The 14,052-nt window shown below is 43.7% G+C and overlaps 1 non-coding gene across 1 annotated transcript; it reads right to left on the minus strand.

Annotated features, from left to right (window-relative positions):
* Positions 1–8,617: 8,617 nt before the first annotated feature.
* On the minus strand, positions 8,618–8,692 carry Trnat-ugu (transfer RNA threonine (anticodon UGU)). Its single transcript has one exon. It is a non-coding gene; the product is annotated as a tRNA-Thr (tRNA).
* Positions 8,693–14,052: the final 5,360 nt, after the last annotated feature.

The following is a 14,052-nucleotide window of genomic DNA, read 5'->3' on the forward strand; positions in this document are numbered from 1 at the left end:
GATAACATAACATTTAAAATACATTTACTTCAAGAAGAGAGCATCCGGATACTGTATCAGAAAATGCTTCAAGAGTATATAAGTTTTAATTTAAATGTGGATACCATCTATCAGGATTGGAGTAATGTAAAGGAGGCACTAATTCAATCAGCAACAGAAACACTTGGTAAAAGAAAGAAAAGTTTTTCGAAAGGAGTTAGTGATATTTAGATGAATAAATAAATAGTCTAATTGAAGATAAGAAGCATGCCTAGTTAAAAATGTTACATTCCGCAGATGATCAAAATTTAAGAATAGATTATCAAGGAAAATCAGCTCCAGAAAAAAAGTGAGCAAGTTTAAAACCATAGTTGGCAAAAATATATTATAGATACTGAACGCGAAATTTGAGGAAGACAAAGCGAAGCATAAAAGTAATGAAACATATAACCGAAGAAGATGAGGACAATTTAAAAATAAGCGCAATGTCTAAAACTAACAGGTTGCAATACTGGACGGATATGCAAAATACTAAGGTGGTTCCGGCTGGAGCAGGTAGGGATGTAGAATTAACGACGCTGGTGAAACTACAGGATGTAATAAGTTCTAGCAAGAACAGGAAGATTCCAGGATCTAATAAAATCACGACAGAACTCATAAAATTTGCACAAAATATTGGAATAGTTAGAATACTCTATTTTATGAATGTGTACTGGCAAAATGGCTGTTAGGGTGGGTAGCAGTAAAAATACAAAATTTTGATTTTACTAAGCATTTCAAAAGAACTTGCTGCAATGTTATATCAATTGCGCATGAAACATCTAGTTTGACTTCTTGGTACCATTGTATAAAAGTTACAGTAACAGAAGTTTTCCTAAAAAATAACTTTGCCTACTCTTATCCCATGCTGTGGGATAAAAGCTTCCAGGCCTTGGGCAACAGTATGCAGTACGTACTTTTTCCCCCAACTGAGGAAATAACAAAGACTACAAATAAATACATGAGAAAACAAATCAAGAATTCTTTATTTTTTGGCGAATTCGAAAAGTAAGTGTCGTAATGACCTAAAAGTAAGGCCGAAAAAAAGTAAATGTCGTAGTGACCTGAGAGTAAGGCCGAAAAACGTTTATCGAGGGAAATGGAGTACTGCTTGTTCTTCCCTAGTGAAAAATATTCAATAAGGCTCAGTGCTCGATGGTAGAACGGCTCTGTTAAAGACTGTAGAGTTGACGTTCTCTGTCGGTTCTTGGAAACAAAAATCTCGCTATCGAATACGCGATTCCACCCGAAGTGTGTCTGAGAGGTAGGCTTTTGTTGGAAAATATCACTACCCAATGAAAGAAAAACTACATAAAAGAAAATATTAATTTAAGTTTGTAATGTGAATAATGGGGCACACAAGGTAAATAAATACAAAAGGTCTTGAATACATTAGAAGTGTCAACACAAGACAAAGTCCTGGTTATGGGGTAAAATTTCGCAAATATTTACTTGCTGCGAGAACTGCTACTCCATTAGACTTGTGTACTTTTACCTCAGTCTGTTATTTTCTTTCTCGGCAGTCTAGCACACGAGCTAAACTCATCGAGATCAAGGAGGATACTGGAGGCTTATAGTCGTCAGTTCTAGTACCGAGTTCATATAATTTTTGAATAGATTTATGTTCACATAACATTTCATCAAAGTTATACATATTTTACATCGAAAACATACAAAACAAACTCATCGCATTTGCCCCAGCTGTAAGCGTCTGACTACTACGAGGGTCTAGAATGGAACTGAGGAGATAAACCGTAAGCGTTACCTCGTGGGAGAATGGTGGACTTCTGCTTTAGGGACCTGAAAACTTATGTGTACTCCTGGCTCAAATGGCTCTGAGCAATATGGGACTTAACTGCTGTGGTCATCAGACCTCTAGAACTTAGAACTACTTAAACCTAACTAACCTAAGGACATCAGACTCATCCATGCCCGAGGCAGGATTCGAACCTACGACCGTAGCGGTCGCGCGGTTCGAGACTGTAGCGCCTAGAACAGCTTGGCCACTCCGGCCGGCGTGTACTCCTGCTACGAGCGTAATTTCACCCCCACCTACCGTACATGAAGAATGGATTACTGCTCAGACATGCCCAGTTCATAAGAAAGCAAATAAATATGAATGTTAAAACTACACAGGTATTAACCTTCTGAATGCATGTTGTTAGTTGTATGCTAGAACTGAACGAAACAGGATTGTCAATGGTTCGTATCAGACGCCACTAAGGAAGATCGTGCTCGGAGTGTATCTTCACTATGACGCAGCTAATATAAAACTACCGTGAGTTCAGTTTACCCACTTCTCTTGCCTTCATTGACTAGGAAAACGCCTTTGAGAACATAAATCGAAACAAACTGTGGGAAATTTTAAGAAACATAGGGACCTCTCATTAAAGAACTGCACAGGAGTTGTACATGAATAACAGAACACAAAATATGGACGAAATAAATTAAGGACTAGAAAAAGGCATCCAACTTCACATAGTCCTTTTGATACATACACGGTGGTCGGAAACAGTGTGGAAAGTTTGTAAGGGTGTTGCAGTGTGCAGAGAAATAATTGTTGGGAAACAGTTCGAAGCGTTGCGCGTTTCCAAGTTATTTAGCACTGAATTTAGCCAAAAAGACAGTCGAGCGCTCAAATTCCAGTGGCCTAACAGAGTGTCGCCAAAAGAGTTTTCCGTGTGGTTTCCTAAAACCGAAAAAGATAGCCATACAAAAATATGACAGTGGACGGTAGTGAGGAATGAATCCGAGACAAAGGCTGAGCACCTCATGAGCTACCATCTACGCTATGGAAACAACTGATACTAATTACATCTGGCAGGCTGCATGGACGTGCGAGTGCGGCTACCTGATGGGCTAACTTCAATGCTTAACAGCTTGGAAACGGCGCAACTGTCGAATTTCTTTCTTAAGAACTATTCTCAGCACAATTTCCGCAATGGAAGTTTTTCAGACGGATTATGAGCCTCCTGTATATACCGACGATGTCACCAAGACCTGGCTGTAGACAAAACAACGTTGTGAAATTTACAAAGTGGAAGTTATTACACTGCTTTTTGCTGACAACTAATTGCTGGAATGAAAATGACTTCGAGTCTGGTTAGGCCGTAGTAGCACTATCTCCGATGCTCGACAGTTGGTGCTCTCGAAAGCTGTTGAACGTCTTGTAAAACTTTGACCCGAATTTTTCGAAAACGCTTGTGAAGCGCGTCGTACTAAAGAAAACCCGTCAAATTTCGGTTACACGATAAATAAAACAAATTTCGAAGGTTGTCGAGTCAACTAAAATTATAAAGAAATGGAACTATCACATAGAAATGCTTGTAGAGAAGGTCAACAAAGACTGCGCTTTATTAGCAGGACACTTAGGATATGCAATAAATCAACTGAAATGATTTATCTGCGCAACACTTGTCTGCCCTATTCTGGAATACTGCTGCGCGGTACTTGGAGATTGACACAGCACATCGAAGAAATTCATTCATTTCGTATTTTCGCGAAATAGGGAGGAGAGTGACTTGGGGATGATAGTCAGTTTCGGCGAAATCTTTTCACGAAATTTAGATCAACATTTTCCTCGCTCGAATGCCAAAATTTTTCAACTCCCATATGTATAGTGATAAATGACCACCGTAATAAAATATGAGAAATCTGAGCTCGAACGACAATATTTAAGGCTTTACGGATTGAGTTTTGCGGTGAGAAAACCGATATTTTCGGAAAATACAATTCGAAATATTTAGTCCCCCGTTTATTGTCGTGTATAAAAATTAAGATGACATGCATAGAAGTATTTTGCATCGTTTTCAATATTCCGTTTTCATTGTTACATTGGAAATGGAAACGCCGTGTGGCTACGGCCTCCCGTCGGGTAGACCGTTCGCCTGGTGCAAGTTTTTCGAGTTGACGCCACTTCGGAAAGTTGCGTGTCGATGGGGATGAAATGATGACGATAACGATAACACAACAGCTAGTCCCTGAACGGAGAATAATCTCCGACCCAGACGGGAATCGAACCCAGGTCGATAGGTATGACATTCCGTCGCGCTGACCGCTCAGCTACCAGAGCCAGACAATGTTCTGTTAAAATGGGAACACATATACGATCGCTTTGTTATCTCTTCGTTTGTCCGGCTATCCGTCCACCTTGTACGAATCTTTTTCCTCAGGAACGGGTTGACGTATCGATTTGAAATTTGTGCCACGTACTATGACCTGCGGTCCTTTGCTGTGTAAAACATCGTAGCTTCTAGGTCAATGCAAACAAAAGATACGGCTATTTATGTTACATATTTTAATACTCACAAATTCAATCAAAACTTACATGAGACTTCCCTTTGGCCTACAATCATGAAATTTGGCAGAAAGTAAGGTTTCAGAGTACAACCAAAGGAAAAAATTCCAGACTGTAAATCTGTAATTATGTCACTAGAAAAAAGTTTCTTTTTTGTCATTTCTTATCTATCTCCTCATCCGTTTGTTAAGATACCTTTTTTTCAAGAACGGCTAAACGCATCGCGTTGAAATATATGTCACATGCTAAGGTCTATATGTCCTTGACGATGTAAAAATGTAATCTTCTAAAACAATGCAACCAAAAGCTACGGTCATTTAGGTTACATATTTTGATACTCGCAAACTCACTCACTAAATCTTACAGGGTACTTTCCGTTGGACTACAATCGTGCAGTTGGCATGAAGCATCGTTCCGCAGCATAATCAAAGGCAAAAAACCGGAAGCTGTTAATTGTTTATTGTATCACACGAAACAATATTTCTTTTGTCATTTGCTATACGGCGTCAAAGTTGAAACTAAAACGACCAGTAGTTCTGCACTCAGACTGACCGGAGAACTACTGCTTATAATAATAATGGTCGCCTGGCTCGTGCATGACTTATATTACTGAATTTAAAATGTTCTCGAAACTCTTGGAATCCCGGGGACTGATATTCTGGCAGCATCTACATCTACATGTACGTGATTACTCTGCTATTCACAATAAAGTGCCTGGCAGAGGGTTCAATGAAACACCTTCGTTCTGTCTCTCTACCGTTCCACTCTCGAACGGCAAGCGGGAAAAACGAGCACCTAATTTATCAATGTCGATAATAAGCGAAGATGGTAGAGATTCTCTATTCCCGCAATGGACGAACTATGTACATACATAATTAAATTTGCACGGAACCCTGAGTGCTTGAGTCCTACTCGCACCCTGCCAATTAAAAAAATATTACGGCACATCTTGTTCTGCAACGTCTGTATGGGAAACGAGAAATGCCTGATATAGCCTGAGTTGCCAAGGATATAAGTAAGCACAAGCGTAGCCAACAGGAAAGATAACTTTCTGTTGGCTACGCTGCAAAACTGTTGACAATAGATTTTGCGCCATTTGTTTGGTTTCCTTTGTGAGCAATCTGGGTGTGTGTTTCTTTTAATGAGGGAGTAAATGTTAATTATTTCTAAATTCGTTGTTACTACACCTCACAGAGTCATTTCGCTTCCTACTCAGCATCCTTAAAATTAGTCTGTTTGCACCTCCCCGTAATGACGTTTCAATGAAATTTATCACGATTATTGTGTGTGCAATATATGGATAGGTATTTCATTAGATCATGAAATGATATGTGAGGTGGCGCCCTTTTATCGGTTTAATTAACTAATACTGAAATAAACTTTACCCACTAATTAGAAATTTTGTGTTTGGTACACCGGCTGGGGAGGCCGAGCGGTTCTAGGCGCTACAGTCTGGAACCGCGCGACCGCACCGGTCGCAGGTTCGAATCCTGCCTCGCGCATGGATGTTTGTGATGTCCTTAGGTTAGTTAGGTTTAAGTAGTTCTAAGTCCAGGGGACTGATGACCTCAGATGTTAAGTCCCATAGTGCTTCGAGTCACTTGAAACATCTTTGTAATGTGGACGGCACTCATGCGCAGAGCGAAACATAACAGGGACCACAACAGAAACAGTAGGCCATTCACTCAGGGACTCGCACAAACGGGGACAACTAAATGAACATCTCGAACACAGAACACAGTCTATATAAACAAATGAGACCTTACAGACATCATAGCAGATATCAAAGTGACGAGGGTATAACATATGAAGGAGAACATGCAGATGCCAGAATATAAAAACATTAAACGTAGGTCAAACTAGAGAGACATATGTCATCATATAATCGTGGCTGGTTATTCTACCAGGCGGTACGTTAAATCAATAATTGTAATAATACAGACTTGTAGCACATAGCATTAACTACAGTAACGGTACACACGTGATAAAAAATGTGAAGAGACACAATACATAGCACAGACAATACATATAAATAGTAGTCTAATCATATATCACACAGTATACGGGCAAATTGTAGAATGTACAACACAGTGTAGCCAGTTATTGTATTAAGTTCAAAGATAAAAATGTAAAATACTAACCTAGAATTAAGTGGGTAACATACACCGTAAGTTGTTATGGTAGTCTACTTAATTCTAGGTTAACGTTGGGTAGCACAGGTGTCGGGCTCGAGGTCACATTCCGATATCTCCTCCCTGGGTAGCGCAGGTGAAGGGAAATCTACTGTTTGATCTAGTCTATCTTCTTCTATAGCTCTTCTTAAATCAATATTTTTTCTTTCATAATTTTGTATCACCAGTTTGATGTATAATGGTTTTATAAGTGTAATACAGTTGCCATTTACACAAAGAAAAAGGACAAAGTATAGCTACAAGGTCCCACCTGCACGTGGAACTCCATGGGCAAAGGAACCCGTTGCTTCAACTCCGTAGCATAAGAGGGGCGCCATGGAGTCGTTGGTTCCGGCTAACTGGGTTGAGTGTAGCACTACGCCTCGTACCCAACTTAGATGGCAGGCCATAGTAGACCAAATGCAGCATAAAAAATGCATGGATACTCTTGGCACCACCGAAAACGGTGCCCCCGATATGTGGGTGTCGAATGAACAAAACGTACATGTCGCCGGACGAAGAGGCCACCTTCATGTGCCAGTGTAGAGAGTAAGATTGCTTGTCTTGCAGTCCTGATAAATGCGCTTCCAACTGCGCCCGCTGTTTCACATGAGTACTTTCTTACATGTTGCACATTGCAGCGGTCATGTGCTATTGTTGTTGACAATGGTCAACTAGCTCCTCTCTTTCGGGCAGCAGTGCCTGTCATTCGAAGCACTCCCCATGCAGGTGAAGCCATGCTGTGGGCAATAGCAAACGCCTGAGCTGCAGTCACCACACTTCGTCTCTTTACAGTTTATCGATAATTGTGGCCTGAGGGAAGTCATCCAGATATTTCTCTGAGCCACATTATAATGAAGAACACCACGACAGAGCTCCGTAACTGCTCGGTGATCGACGCACACTTTGTTTTCCCGTTCCTTCAACTACCTCATGTTGCGGGGCCAGCCCCATTGGGCGCTATAGTCACGGTGACCTCATGCCATTTGACGTCCAGCTTCGGTGCACGACTGTGAGACCACTGGAAACATGCTTCCAGACTTATATTCATTCCCACGGACTAGTTAACATTTTAGCCGCCCGGGATTAGGCGCTGCAGTCATGGATCGTGCGGCTGGTCCCGGCGGAGGTTCGAGTCCTCCCTCGGGCATGGGTGTGTGTGTTTGTCCTTAGGACGTTAGCAGTTAAGTCGCATAAGATTTCACACACACACACACACAGTTAACATTTTATGTTACCTTATCGATCTCGTCCAAATGTTTTGCATAGAGGTGTATGTGACGTATGCGTGCGAAACTATGGACTAAAACTGGCAATAGATAGCGAATATGCCACCATTCTTTCGGAAACGCCTTATTTTCTCAGCGCCCACTGCGTAGTTTGTTTTCTTTATACACGATCTGTCGCTGTTGTTTTTCATTCAGCCGAGCGGGTCAGTCGTGATGGGGTAGGCGGGTAGGTACGATCGGAGGCTCGGTATCGTCGGCCGTGTTCGGCGCATGCGCGCTGCGCGACGTGACGCCGCCGAGCAGTATCGCCGGCGGCGGGAAGCGAGAAGGCTACGGCCAGCTCGGAACGGGCCAGGCGGAGCCTGGACGGCGTTTGGGCGAGGGGTCGCGGTCCGGCCGGCCGGCGATAGCATCGCGATGTGTGATGTGTGACGTGCTAAGCGGCCGCGCGCGCGATAGCGGCCGCCGCTCTCGATTTACGACCGCCCGTTATTACTCCATCCGTCCGTCTGGGACTGGCCGAGGTGAGACGAGACGAGAAGAGAAGGGACGGCTGTCCGTCAAGCGTCCGCTGCGCGCCCATTGGCGAAAGTCGGCGCCGGCGATGGCCGCCAGATAACAGCGCCAGCCCCGCCACTAGCAAGTACCACCACCGTACAGTCTGCTCGCAGCCTCTGTCCGAGCAGGCTCAACAGTCCACGTGCAACCGGCCCGACTGATCGTACTGTAATTTTTAATCGGTGAAGCGCACCGTACAGCCGGGCGTAACCGACAGTGACTTGTATGGATATACATAATTACCATTGATGACCTGCATCTGTCTAGAACGAAATTAGAATTATATTAATACCTTCAGCTGCTAACGGGCGTTGATATATATCAACAGGGCAGGTGAAAATGTGTGCCCCAGCTGGGACTCGAACCCGAGATCTCCTGCTTACATGGCAGACGCTCTATCCATCTGAGCCACCGAGGGCACAGAGGATAGCGCGGCAGCAGGGACTAACTATCTCGCGCACGCCTCTCGCGAGACCCACATTCTCACCTTGTATGTCCACACACTACATTCGTAGTGTTCCACCCCAACACACTCATTATTAGTCGAAGACATTCTTACCAAGTGCCGTAAGAGTCTGGGGAATATGTTTGCATCTGGACACAAGAATAAGGTAGTGGCCGGTGTTGCCAGAACTATATATTTATATGGATATGGTGTCTGTTCTTTCGGACACGAGATAGTCCGCCGGCTGCGGTGGCCGAGCGGTTCTAGGCGCTTCAGTCCGGAACCGCGTGACTACTACGGTCGCAGGTACGAATCCTGCATCGGGCATGGATGTGTGTGATGTCCTTAGGTTAGTTATGTTTAAGTAGTTCTAAGTTCTAGGGGACTGACGACGCCAGGTGTTAAGTCCCATAGTGCTCAGAGCCATTTTTTTGAGATAGTCCCTGCAGTCGCGCTATCCTCTGTGCCCTCGGTGGCTCAGATGGATAGAGCGTCTGCCATGTAAGCAGGAGATCCCGAGCTCGAGTCCCGGTCGGGTCACACATTTTCACCTGTTCCCGTTGATATATATCAAAGCCCGTTAGCAGCTGAAGGTATTAATATAATTCTAACTTCGAAAGTGACTTGATCTCAGGACCAGGTACACCCATAGTGCAATTCTAGCGGTTCAGGCGCTCAGTCCGGAACCGCGCGACTGCTACGCTCGCAGGTTCGAATCCTGCCTCGGGCATGGATGTGTGTGATGTCCTTAGGTTAGTTAGGTTCAAGTAGTTCTAAGTTCTAGGGGACTGATGACCACAGATGTTAAGTCCCATAGTGCTCAGAGCCATTTGAACCATTCTAAATAATCCACGTTGCTGCAGTGTGAACATGGAAAGAGATCGAGATTGGTTTTATTAATTTCATTTACGCTCAGATGACAAAAGTCATGGGATAATTCCTGATATCTTGTTGGAAATCCTTTTGCCCGGTGCAGTGCAGCATCTCGACGTGGCATGGACTGAACAAGTCGTTCGAAGTCCCCTGCAGAAGTACTGAGCCATGCTCCCTTTATAGCCGTCCTTAATTGCGCAAGTGTTTGTGCACGAACTAACCTCTCGACTACGGTTCAAATGGCTCAGAGCACTATCGGACTTAACTTCTGAAGTCATAAGTCCACTAGAACTTAGAACTACTTAAACATAACAAACCTAAGGACATCACACACATCCATGCCCGAGGCAGGATTCGAACCTGCGACCGTAGCGGTACAGACTGTAGCGCCTAGAACCGCTAGGCCACTCTGGCCGGCCCTCTCGATTACGTCCCGTAAATGTTCGATGGGATTCATGTCTGGAGATCTAGGTGGCCACATCATTCCCCCCAGTTGTTCAGAATGTTCTTCAAACCAACAGGGAACAACTGCAGTCCGGTACCACTGCGCTTTGTCATCCATAAAAATTTCATAGTTACTTGGAAACAGGAAGTCCATGCATAACCATTTCAAGCCAATGTTAGGTTCAACTGGACCAGAGGACCCAGTCCATTCCATGTAAACACAGCTCGCACCTCTATGAAGCCACCACCAGCTTGCACAGTGTCTTATTGACAGCCCGAGTCCAAGCTTCGTGGCGTCTGTGCCACACTTGAACCCTACCATCAGTTCTTACCAACAGACATCGTGACCCATCCGAACAGACCTCCGTTTTCCCGTCGTCTAGGATCCAATCGATATGGTGACGAGCCCAGAAGAGGCGCTGCAGGCGACGTCGTGCTGTTAGCAAAGGCACTTGCACCGATCGTCTGCTGCCAGAGCCCATTATCGCCGAATTCTGACGCACTATTCTGAAGCATACGTTCGTCGTACGTCGTACATTGATTTTTGAGGTTATTTCACTCCGTGTTGCTTGTCTGCTAGCACCGACAACTCTACGCAAACTCCCCTTGGTAAGAGCTAGCGCCTGAAATTTGGAATTCTCGGCACACTCTTGACATTGTGGACCTCGGAATATTGCACTGCTAACGATACCCGAAATGGAATGTCCCATTCGTCTAGTTCCAACCACAGTTCCGCGTTCTAAGTCTGTTAAATCCCGTAGTGCGGCCATAATCATGTCGGAAACCTTATCACAAGAATCACCTGAATACAAATGACAGCTCCACCTTGTGTACGCCATCCTACCGCCATCTGTATACGTACATATCGCTATCCCACACTTTTTGTCATTTCAGTGTATTCCGCGATGTCACAGTGTGAGCACAGGAAGACATAGCGAAAATATGCCTTTGAGGACGGTCTCGGCGGGTTGTTGTTACTTTTATTAAATTTACCTACACCTGCATTTACAAACATACTCCTCAAACCACTGTACGGTGCATTGGCAGAGAGTACCGTGTACTACCAATAGTCATTTCCTTTCCGGCTCCACTCGCGTGAATAGTGCGAGGGAAAAACAACTGTCTACAGGCCTCATTGTTGTTGTTGTTGTTGTTGTTGTAGTCTTCAGTCCAGAGACAGGTCTGATGCAGCTCTCCATGCTACTCTATCCTGTGCAAGCTTCTTCATCTTCCAGTACTTAGTGCAACCTATATCCTTCTGAATCTGTTTAGTGTATTCATCTCTTGGTCTCCCTCTACAATTTTTACCCTCCACGCTTCCCTCCTGTACCAAACTGGCGATCCGTTGATGCCTCAGAACGTGTCCTACCAGCCGATCCCTTCTTCTAGTCAAGTTGTGCCACAAATTTCTCTTCTCCCCAGTTCTATTCAGTACCTCTACATTTGTTACTTTACCAACTCATCTAACCTTCAGCATTCTTCTGTAGCACCACCTTTTTAAACTATTTATCCCCAACTTTTCACTCCCATACATGACTACACTCCATAGAAAACTTTAAGAAAAGACTACCTGACACTTAAATCTATACTCGATGTCAACAAATTTCTCTTCTTCAAAAACGCTTTTCTTGCCATTCCCAGTCTACATTCTATATATTTTCTACTTAGACCGTCATCAGTTATTTTGCTCCCCAAATAGCAAAACGCATCTACTACTTTAAGTGTTTAATTTCGTTATCTATTTCCGTCAGAGTCACCTGATTTAATTCGACTACATTCCATTATACTAGTTTGGCTTTTGTTGATGTTCATCTTATATCCTCCTTTGAAGACAATGTCCATTCCGTTCAACTGCTCTTCCAGATCTTTGGCTATAATAGAATTACAATGTCATTGGCAAACCTCAAAGCTTTAATTTATTTTCCAAGGATTTTAATTCCAACTCCGAATTTTTCATTTGTCTCCTTTACTGCTTCCTCTGTGTACAGGTTGAATAAGACCGGGGATAGGCTACAACCCTGTCTTCCCTTTCATGCCCCTGACTCTTTTAACTGCTTCCCTTTCATGCCCCTCGCCTCTTATAACTGCCATCTGGTTCCTGTACAGCCTTTCGCTCTTTGTATTTGACCCCTGCCACGTTCAAAATTTGAAAGAGTATTCCAGTCAACATTGTCAAAAGCTTTCTCTATGTCTACAAATGGTAGAAATTTAGGTTTGCTGCCGGCCGCGGTGGCCGAGCGGTTCTAGGCACTTCAGTCCGGAACCGCGCGACTGCTACTGCCACATGTTCGAATCCTGCCTCGGGCATGGATGTGTGTGATGTCCTTAGGTTAGTTAGGTTTAAGTAGTTCTAAGTTCTAGGGGACTGATGACCTCAGATGTTAAGTCCCATAGTGCTCAGAGCCATTTTTTTTTGTAGGTTAGCCTTTCTTAACCTATTTTCTAAGATACGTCGTAGGATTAGTATTTGCCTCACGTGTTCCAACATTTCTACGGAATCCAAACTGATATTCCGCGAAGTCGACCTCAATACGAGCCATAATTTCTCGCATCTTATTTCATGGCCCTTACTCAAAATATATGTTGTCGGCAGTAGAATCGTTCTGCAGTAGGCCTCAAATGCCGGTTGTTTAAACATTCCTAATAGTGCTTTGCGAAAAGAACGTCGACGTCCTTGTAGGGATTCCCATTTGAATTCACGAAGCATCTCCGTAATACCTGCGACCTGATTGAATCTACCGATAACAAATCCAGCAGCACGCCTCTGAACCATTTGGATATCTTCCTTTAATCCGACGAGTGACTGGACAGAAGTCATCGGCACTCTTAGTGATTTGACGTATTGGCAGAATTTTCACAGGTTCTGGTCAAGATCTCGACAAGACATAACTATGATGGCGGAAGTTGTTGCGTGCTCCGCGCATTGTTCTTGTTACGTATGCCAGTATTTCTACAAACTTATTCCTGTCAACATTTGCGCTTCTTTTTAATCAGTTTAAAGTCTGCCCATAATCCCTCTACGTCCATCATACTGGAGCTAAGTGACGTCCGTTCATTGACTTAGTAGGCTACTAACAACTGTTTATCTACTTCTCTCCCCTGGCCCTCTTGACGGGTTTATTAACTTCTGTAACCATCGTTGCTACGATGACATCATGATCAGTAATTCCTGTCTTTATACTGACACTGTTGATAATGTCAGTTCTATTCGTAGCTACAAGGTCTAAGATATTTTCATTGCATCGGGTTTGTCTAAATAGTAGTTCAAGATAGTTTTCGGGAAACGGTCCTCAGAAGTACTTATGGCACTGTAGGTAGCAGGTGCCGTAAATCCATAGACTTTCCAGTCTACACTCGGTAGGTTAAAGTCGCTTCCAACTAATACTGCATGTGCTCGGTACTTCCACGCTGCTAACAGTAGACTTTTCTTGAATGATTCTAAACTGTCGCAGAGGAATCGGGTGGCCGGTAACAACATTATTCTTTCTAGCATAAGCACACTCCTGACCTTTCTTCACAGATTTTTTTTTTTTTTTTTTTGTAACCACCGTCGCTGTGACCACGTCATCGTCGCTGATGCCTGTCTCTATGCTAAGACTTAACGATGAGAAGAAGAGGAGTGTGACAGTGCTGACCGGAAAAATGATAATGATGATGATGGTGATGTTGTTGTTTGGTTTGTGGGGTGCTCAACTGCGGGGTCATCAGCACCGTACGAAGTCCCAATCTTTACATAATCCAATCTAGCCACTTTCACGAATGATGAAATGATGAGAACAACACAAACACCCAATCCCCGGGGACCAGAAGGAGGTGATGGAATCAGTGCCGTGTTTACGACACACTGTGGGCTATGATTTATCAAATCGTATAGAACTGAATATGCAAAACGTTAAAAAAAAGGTGGGTTTCCCACTCCACAAGTTACAGAAGGTCATGTCATATAGTCCAGGACTGTGGGCAAGCGATACATATGGGCTAATTTGCCCTTGAGCGACTACAGATCGTATCAAGTCT

The sequence above is a fragment of the Schistocerca gregaria genome, chromosome 6 (genome assembly GCF_023897955.1).
Source record: "Schistocerca gregaria isolate iqSchGreg1 chromosome 6, iqSchGreg1.2, whole genome shotgun sequence".
Taxonomy (NCBI): Eukaryota; Metazoa; Arthropoda; class Insecta; order Orthoptera; family Acrididae; genus Schistocerca; species Schistocerca gregaria.